The following is a 10,305-nucleotide window of genomic DNA, read 5'->3' as shown; positions in this document are numbered from 1 at the left end:
ATCAGTAGATTGTTCTTGATAATATTGGGGGAATGTTGTTGTTGTTTATCAGGTAGTAATATGTACATTAAGATTATGTTTACTAGTGTATATCATGATATTTTAGACATTCTTTTATTCATTTTAAGTATATTTTAGTTTGAAAATATATTTGAAGAAATTTATGATTAAGTAGTAATTGTTTAATTACTATATTTAATTTGATTACTATAATTTAATTTTAAGTAGCATATGAAGTAATATGAAGTATGAGTAGTTTTTTTTTCTTTTATTAAAAGTATGTGATTGTGGGTTTTTTAATTATATGTAGATTTACCGAGTGTCAAAAATTAAGTTCACGTGTCATTCTTGTCATTAGCACTGCTTATGTCTTGTACAGGGCATCTTTATTCCACTCATGAATGAAAGATGTGAACATTAGTATTCTACCTCATGGCTGCTCTTGTTGTTGTACATTGTTGCTGTAAGTTTTCGTGGACTTAAAGGACCTGAAATTCCAGGGGCACGGCGTGAAGGTTTGGCTGCAAACCACCCTGTTGTTTTGGTACCTGGCCTGAGTAATGTGTATCATGTTCAAATATAACCTAACAGGCTAACAAACTAAGGACCCAAACATAATAAATCAAACTATCAAAGCCCGAAATAGCCAGGCTAAGATAAAATCCAGTTTATAGCCAAACCAATCTAATATGTGTCAATATATATAACAAAATAACAGGGATGATCCCCTTAAATTCTCGTGTGATGTTTTTTTTAGTTCACGGTTTCTGTTCCTGATGCATGTATACATTTACTCTCTCGTCAATTGCTTTGAAAGAATAGAATTAAAAGTTTGATTGTTTAAATTAGTCATTGTTCATGTAAGGTGAATATAAGCTTTATATTTTGTATAGCCCATACATAAACTAACACAAATGTTTTTTTTCTGATGAATGTTTAGGCAAGGCAATCACTTATCATCAGAGTACTTTTTCCTATGCTTGCTCATCCCCGTCATCCTGTAAGTTCTTATTCTCTACTTTATCTTCATGTATAAACATATACAGATTAGTGTTTGAATCATTTCTTGAAGAAACTAATATTTTAACTTCTACTAAAATCTAGCCAATATTGGAGAAACTAATTAAGGTCAGAAATAACTTGTAAGATATCGTCAAAACAGAAAAACAATCGCTAATAAATTAATAATGGTGATTTAAGATGTTAGGATGCTTATTAATGGCTGTAATTTCCTCCAGAACCTTAAGATTAATTTAAAAATGTGAGTTTGTTAATGTTATATATGTATCAGCTCTGGAGAAGAGACATCGAGTCCCCTCTGCCTAGAATCGGTTTAATAAGTGAGTATCGATCAGACCAACATTGTCAGTATAAATGCATACATAAATATATATGTCTGTGATGATATACGTGGGTGTGAATATGCAGGGATGAAATTCAACGAATCGAAGCAGCAAATCCAGATATCAGCCACAGAGAAGCATTTAGTGCTGCGGCTAAATGTAAGTATCCCCTTGTTATAAATGAACATCAGGGTTCGGACTTTTTGATACAATGATTAGGCTAATATGAAAAAAGAAATCTCTCTTTTTTACCAATTTCACTTCATCAGTGGGCACATTTTCCACCCATCCATTTTGGTCTCATGACTGCTGATCAAAACTACTGCCAAGAAGATCTTGAGTTTTAGGTTGTGTTGAACATTGCAACCTTTATATTATTATTTTTAGCTTGGAGAGAAATGTCGGTTTAGAATAGTGATAATATTTACTGTTTGCCCAATACTGCAACTTTCTGATGATGGTTGATTGAAATTTAAGTTTAAGAACAGCCTTAATTCTTTATGATTGAGATTCTGTTTCAGGAATTTGAGCCACCTGTACCTGTTCATCCTGAGGTAGACCCAAAAACAGTAGCTTAAGTTATTCTGGGGGGAGGTGCTGGAACTTGTCTGTTTCCACGGACTAGCAGAAGAGCTAAACCAGCTGTAAGTGATTATTTCATGTGTGTTTGTGAAATAGTTTTTCCTGTGGTTGCTTATTATACATTGAGTTTCTTTTAGGAAGTATGTATTATTTGAAATGCAGAAATTGTTTCACATGGAAGTAATTATGAAGATTATATGTAATGTTTGGTGAGGTAGCAGAGAGTTACAAAGATTTTGCAGCTAGCCTTCCTGAAGATGAGTGCCGATTATGCGGTTTATGACTATGATTTTGTGACCTTAGAGAATTAGCACAAGAGCAGAATTTTATTCATTTCATGGTAAGTACAAAATACAAGGTCTTAATTTTGCTTTATTTGCATTCCATTTCATTAAGTTCATTTATTTCTCATGTGTATATGGTTGCAAAGGTGTCCTGATACTGTAAAAGGTAAGGAGCAAAATGATTTACGCAAGCTCTCACAAATTCAAGAGGGAACTCGATGGCATCCAGTTTGAGTTGCAAGCCACTAATCCAATGGGACTTGATGTTTTTCAATAGCTGAGCCAATTAAAATGTATAGAGAATCTTTAAGTTATACTTCTAATTCTTGTAGAGAATTTTTGTATTGTAAATTTAATTTCAATTGTGAAATAACAATTGGATTGTCATAATACAATTTAATTTTAAAATTGGTTTATTTCAAACAATGAAATTAAATTTGTAAATAGTTGTGTGAAAGCCACTTAAAAAATGATGAAAACCGTTGTATGTCTCACTGCACATATTTTTTTTTAAAAACTGTTGTCTTTTAATATTTTTTGCAATGTTTTAAATCTTTTACTCCATTGTCTTTTAAAAAAACATTCATAAAAGAAGCTTATAAACGGTTGTTTATGACAATATCGTATAAGGTAACAATAATGGTTTTTCTACAAAACCATTGTTGTTAAGTTAGATAGACAATAGTTTAATAAAGAAACAGTTGTTTTAAAAAAGTTCCAACAATGGTAAATATAGAGTACCCGAGTACCCGTTGTGCCTTCTTGATTGTAACCACAATTAAAAACGGTTGTCTAATTTCTCTTATTACAAGGGTTAAAACAACCGTTGTGTGGTATTCTATCACACGAGTGTTGGATAGACAACGGAAACTATACATGTCACATAACGGTGCAAAACTGTTGTATGATTGCAAATATGTTGTAGTGCGAGTTGATTCAGGGACATCAGGCATTGATCCGGTACCTGTATAACACCTGATTGTATAACGCCTGATAGCAGGCTCAGCTTCACGGAGAAGCCATTCAATGGTTTGCCCATCATTGTTGTGACCTAGTTCCTGTGTCAATTGAAAAATTCTTGCAGCTGTTATTATTGGATGTCTGACTCTGGGTTCTCGGCCATACACCTTTTTGTGCCCAGAATTCTTAACCATCTTTGATTATTTTTAACGGACTTGGTGTTCAGACTAAAGTGATGGACTACAGATCAGTAAGACCATATTTATACAATATCAGTTATGTATTTATGAATTATGGTGAACTGTCTTCCACACCTAGATGTTTACTTAACAACCACTTACCAATACCAGTGAGCAGTGAGATTTTAATTATAATCATATAAAAGTACAAAATTTCACAAACTGTTATATACTTGATGCCAAATTTACATGCATATAGTTACCAGACTTTTAAATAGTGCTCTGTCGTGTACATGTTTAATATGGATAAATTTAAAATAAAACATGTGTGGATAGTTATTTTTTACCAGTTTTTCTATCTTAAAAAATATTGTTAATTTTAATAAATTTTAATTAGTCAATATTTTTTATTTGTTGCACAGATTTTGTACTAGGAGAAAGGGTACCGAGTGATATAAGATTTTAAATCTTAGATAATACATAAACATAAGCACTTTAAATTTAATTTATTATTGATGTAAAAATGTATGGAAGAGGCTATCAAATTTATCTTCTCTTAAAACATGATTCAAATTTAGATAACAATAAAAGTAGATTTAACTTTCAAAAAATAAAATGAAACTTTACTTAACAACCACTTACTAGTCAGCGGTAATAAGACCTTAATTACAATCATACAAAAGTACAAAATTTCACAAAGTGTATATTTGACTCCAAATTTACATGCATATACTTGCAGGACGTTTTAATATGCTATGTCCTCTGATTTTTGGTCAGGTTTAACCCTCATAACCGACCAACATAGTGGTCGGTTAACTGCACGGGCATTTTATTCAAATGTGGGGTCACTGTGTACACGTGTTGCCATGTCACTAAGTCATAACCGACCGTAGGTGGTCGGTTATGTTTGTTTTTAAAAAGTTGACTGAAACTCATGACCGACCGTGGTCAAAGTATGCACATCGGTTAGTTTAATATCAGAAGCTAACTTAAATGTCATAACCGACCGTCCTAAATGTCATATTCGGTTTTCTGGGTTTTGTAATGGTCAAAAATGGTCGATTATGCCTATTGTCGGTCGGTTTTAAGGTCTGATTTTAAAAAAAATTGCAGGTTTTTCTGCAGTCCCTTTTAAAACCAAATCAAACAACCAAACAACCAAACAATATTCACAACCAAACAATATTCACAACCAAATATCCAATCCAATAAATAACCTATACTACTCAAAATCATTCCACCAAACTAGTAAATTTAATGATTAAATAATAGTAATTAAATCCAACGAAATCATTTACAAACTCCGATAACCGGAGGATTAAACCATATCATTACATAATAAGCAATCTTAATAACCGACAAAGTATCAAACCATAACAACTTATTAAATTTACATCCCATAACCATCAATGTAGCAAATTACAATAGTCATAAAACCGATCAATGTAAACTAATCCGACAAATCAACATCAGACGATCCACTGCCATCACCGCCGCCATCATCAAAGTCCTCATCATCGGAGGCCTCATCCTCGGACGTGTAATCCTTATCGACTTCCATAGCACGCTGATTGTTTTTCTAGATATTTAAGTAGAGAATGATCTGTGTGAACAATGACTTTGGAACCAATGAGATAAGCACGAAACTTGTCAAGAGCATAGACCACAACTAGAAGCTCCTTCTCAATAGTAGCATAGTTTCCCTGAGCTTCATCCAAGGTTTTACTTGCATAGTAGATAGCGTGCAATACCTTGTCTTTCCTCTGACCGAGAACTTCTCCAATAGCATAATCACTTGCATCACAAATGATTTCGAATGAAAGATTCCAATCTGGAGGTTGTATGATAGTTGCAGTTATCAAAGCTTCCTTAATCCTGTAAAAGGACTCCAAACAAGCATCAATAAAGACAAAAGTGGCATCCTTAAACAGCAATTGAGTGAGGGGTTTTGTAATTTTTGAAAAATCTTTGATAAAATGACGATAAAACCCCGCATGACCTAAGAAACTCCTAACTCCCTTGACATTAACATGAGGAGGGAGTTTCTCAATCACCTCAAATTTTGCTTTATCAACTTGGATGCCAGGTTCAGAAATAAGATGACCAAGTACCACTCATTCATTGACCATGAAGTGGCACTATTTCCAAGTCAAAACCAAATTAACCTCTTCACAACGTTTAAGCACTTTAGAGAGATTATGCAGACATACATCAAAATCAGAACCATAAACACTGAAATCGTCCAGATGGTTTGGCCAGATGCTATTAGCACAACAGTGTGTCTCATAAATAAAAAACCTTCAAGTCCTTTGGGTTTCAAGATTTTGAAGAACAGTGGCAGGAAAAGAAAGTAAATCTTTCACACTTGCGGGTTTTTGGTTGTATTCCTTATGTGCATGTTAAAGATTCTGACAGGGACACGCTTGATCTGAAATTAAAAAAGTGTATCTTCATTAGTTATGGCTCAGATGATATGGGTCACCGTTTCTGGTATAATTTGACAAAGAAGGTCATTAGAAGTAGAGATGTTACTTTTAATGAAAATGCATTATATAAGGATAAGCTTGTAGTCGATTCTGAGTATACAAAGGAACAACTTGAAAAAGTGAAGGCAGTGCTTGAAGACATTATAAAAATATAGCTTGCAGGAAATAGTGAAAGTTCGGAGAATGTTGATGACATGGTTCCAATTACTCCTATTAGGTCTCGAAGTATTGTAGAAGGGGGGGGGGGGTTGAATACGATACTCACTAAATTAAAAATTATTTCGAATCTTTTATAGATATATAATTTAGTGTCCGGTTAGTGGTTCCGTGTCCTTGAGGTGAATAGTGTTTGGGAAAATAAAATGAGGAATACAAGATATTCGGGAAGTATATATTCATATATAAATCCTCGGGGGTATTGCTACACTCCGATAAATAAATTAACCGGCTACAATCTAAGAACAACAAAGTTCCTGGCTACTACAAAGATATTAAAAATTAAATCCTATACAATGATCTAGCTTTTGTTTGTCTAAGGATCTAATTACCGGATAACGATTATAATGCCCATATGAATATACAAGAGTTAAAACGGGCATTATAACGTTTCTCCGGTGAGAAGTTGAACGGATTATCAATGTGCTGAGCTTCTCTGTAAATCTCTTTATTTCTTATTTTCATCAATTCCCTTGACTCCCAGCGACCCGAAAAATATGACTTTTATTGGAGCTTCTTTAAAGGAACCCCTGACGTTGATAAAGTTCTGACAAGAGAACAATGACATTTTTGCGTGGTCAGCAGTTGATATGCCGAGTATTGTTTTGAATTGATAACTCATAAGCTAAATATCGACCCTAACCGAAATACAGTAAAGCAAAAGAAAATGAGTTTTGCTTTGAAAAAGGAAAGAGGCCATAAAACATGAGGTAAAAAAGCTCTTAGAGGTTGGGTTCAATGAGGAAATACAATTTATGGAATGGTTGGCTAATCCGGTGATGGTGAAAAAAGCTAATGGAAAGTGGAGGATGTATGTTGACTTCACTAACCTGAACGATGCATGTCCAAAGGATAATTTTTGTTTCCCACAGATAGACACTTTGATAGATTCCACTGGAGGGCATGAGATGCTGAGTTTCATGGATGGATTTAGCGGCTATAATCAAATCAAAAAGCATAAAAATAACAATCCAAAAGGTATTATTCATCACCAACTTTGGTATTTTTTATTATCTTGATTATGACATTTGGTCTCAAGAATGCAGGAGCCACTTACCAATGGTTGGTGAATAAGATTTTTAAGGATCTTATTAGAAAGATCATGGAGGTCTACGAAGATGACATGTTAGTCAAGAGCCTTCTAAAGGTTGATCATATAGCCCATTTGAGGGAAACTTTTGAGGTTTTGAGATATCACAAGATGATGTTGAATTTCGCCAGGTGTTCTTTTGGTGTAGGATCTGGAAAGTTTTTAGGATTAATGGTCTCCAAGAGGGGAATTGAGGCCAATCCTAACATGATAAAGGCCATCCTGGATATGGAACATCCACGCTCTGTAAAGGACATTCAGAAACACAATGAAATGATTACTGCTTTGGGACGGTTCATCTCCAAGTCCGGAGACAAGTGCCAGCCATTCTTCAAATCTTTAAAGAAAGTAAAAGATTTTTCCTGGACCGATGAATGTCAGATGTCGTTTAAGGAATTAAAGAAATACAAGGTTCAAGCCCCGTTGTTGGCCAAACCAGTTCAGAATGAAACTCTGTATTTGTACTTGGTTGTTTTTGAAAGAGCCTTGAGCGTTGTATTGGTAAAAAAGGAAGCCAAAACCCATAAACATATCTATTATGTCAACAAGATTCTACACGCAGCTGAGTTGAACTATTTAACTATAGTAAAGTTTGCTTTGGCCTTGGTCATGACTTTAAGAAAGTTACGTCCCTACTTCCAAGAACATAAAATCGAAGTGTTAAAATATAAGCCTTTGAGAAACATCATCCATAGTTCTAAGGTCAGTGGAAGGCTGATCAAATGGGCCATAGAGCTTGAAGAATTTGATATTAAGTATAAGCCTAAAACATCGATCATAGCTCAGGTCTTGACTGACTTCGTGGTTGAATGTACTATCGACAACCAAGAAGTCGGGGGCAGGAAGATATAACTCAAGGCATGGATGGCCAAGATGGAGAAAAGATAGTTGAGAACAAAGAGTTATGAGTGCTCTATTTAATGGGGCATTGAAAAAATTCAAGTGGAGCTGGGATGGTTTTACAAAGCCTCGATGATGTCTTGATTGAGTATAATATAAAGTAGGATTTTCCTACCACAAATAATGAGGCGGAATATGAAGCCCACATTGCAGGACTTGGCTTAGCTGGAACCTTGAGGGTTAAAAACTTGAAGGTCTGTGGAGACTCGAAACTTGTGGTGTCCCAGGTCAATGGAGAATTTGAGGCGAGAGATGAGACCATGGCCATATATGTGCGACTTGTGAGAGCTGTGATGACTTAGTTTGATGAATGTCATATTTGTATGGGACAAGTAAAAAGCCAATCAACTAAAGCATGGTGGTAAAACTTGTTTTTATGGCATTTATCGGTATTTCTTGGAACCGGATAAACCGTTGAGAATGATTATAAAGTTTGGAAGAACTGAAGCACCTTCAGTTACATGTTTTTATTTATGATCGCTAGTATGGAGTCTTTGTGAGGATATACAGTTTCCTCCTTCAAGAAAGACGTCTCAAACAAAATGGAAGAACTATGGTGTGACACATTTATATGTCTATCTCTGTAAAACACCTAATAGAACACCAAGAAAGTTGTTTATTGCCTTGAAGATATAGACTTAGTAAATTAGCTTCAAAGCTACGTCACAAATTTAACGCAAATAATTATTCAATATAAATTTACTATGGTTTATCTTTGTAGAAAACCTGATAAACAAATAATTAGTTAAGAGTAAAATTTTACAATATGCTAGAGAACCTTTGTGTCTACTATGTATGATTTTTTTTTAGTGAATTTAAATAAAAGTACTTGCACATTTTTCAGATGCAAGGAACTTTTTATTTTTTTAATAGTAATCATATTTTGTACTTTAAATTTGATCAAATTTGTCGCTTTTATAAACTCGACCAACTCAATGGAGTCATATTTATAATTTTGACCAAAAGTAACCTAGTCAAATTTATAAAATTGATTGATTTTAACTCGTTGGCCGACACATTTGTAACAACAGGCGGGAAATTCAATTTTTATCGAAATTTTTGATGACAAAAGTCAAAATATAAAATTGATTGTTCGAATTCAATTTTAGTCTATCAAAATTGAAAAATTGAGCAATCATATTTAGTCCGTCAAATTTAACTAAATTTGACCTATTTAGCTAAATTTGACCGGCCTAGTACGTCAAATTTAATTAAATTTGACCTTTTTAGCTAAATTTGACCATCCTAATAATGACCGATGCAATTCAGTCATATTTAACTTAATTTGACCATTGGCGGTCATTTTTGCTTAAATATGACCAAAACATTTTGATCAAATTTAGCCAATGTTTCTTCGTAACAATATAAAAGTTAAAGGAAGTTTAAAGATACAACGCTATTATTTTAGCTTATTAAGCCTATTTAAAAATAGTAGTACTTTTTATTTTTATCTTAATAACACTATATGATTAATTGATAACTTTTCTTGAGTGTTAATATAGAAAATATGAAAATTTAGCTGAATATTGCTCTTTTCACTTTGATTACACCATACAAAATGTATAGAATAATATATTTATGGGAAAATATTGTATTTAGTGTATGTGTCTGAATTCGAATATATATGTACGAAAAACATAATATATATATAGATTTCTATAAAATTGTGCGTAAATATGAATTTTTACTTCTTATTTCACATGATTATATATATGAATTATTTTTTCACTTATTTTTTAATTAACTTATGTTGATATTTTTATTTTATAAATGCGAACATGATAAAAAATACAATGTACATTTAAGATCAATATAAGTTTGAAATTAATCACATATACTCATATAAGAAAAATAATAATAATAATAATAATAATAATAATAATAATAATAACATTTATTAATAATAGCAACAACAATAAAAACAACAACAACAAGAATTATAATGATAATGATAATGATGATAATAATAATAATAATAATATAATAATAATATAATAATAATAATAATAATAATAATAATAATAATAATAGTGGAAGTTTACTTAATTCTAAACTTCGTATATTATAGGATTACTAGTCATTTTTCTGCTCCAAGATAAGCACAACATTATTTAGCCAACATTAGTTAGCCATTGGCAACAAATGTTAGAGAAGTTTCTCTGGACCTGGCTACAAATATAACATATTATGTTTAATTAATTCAATATTATTTATGCTTGTAGGCTAATTTGAAAGAATGTCCAAAATACCCCACTTTTCAGCCCC

The 10,305-nt window shown here is 32.7% G+C and overlaps 1 long non-coding RNA gene across 1 annotated transcript; it reads left to right on the top strand.

Annotated features, from left to right (window-relative positions):
• Positions 1 to 1,448: 1,448 nt before the first annotated feature.
• LOC141704908 (uncharacterized) lies at positions 1,449 to 2,360 on the top strand. Its single transcript, XR_012568122.1, has 3 exons — positions 1,449 to 1,502; positions 1,865 to 1,987; positions 2,088 to 2,360. It is a non-coding gene; the product is annotated as an uncharacterized LOC141704908 (long non-coding RNA).
• The last annotated feature ends 7,945 nt before the right edge of the window (positions 2,361 to 10,305 follow it).

Source organism: Apium graveolens, unplaced genomic scaffold (genome assembly GCF_009905375.1).
Source record: "Apium graveolens cultivar Ventura unplaced genomic scaffold, ASM990537v1 ctg8401, whole genome shotgun sequence".
Classification (NCBI taxonomy): Eukaryota; Viridiplantae; Streptophyta; class Magnoliopsida; order Apiales; family Apiaceae; genus Apium; species Apium graveolens.
This window is presented reverse-complemented; position numbering and strand designations above follow the sequence as displayed.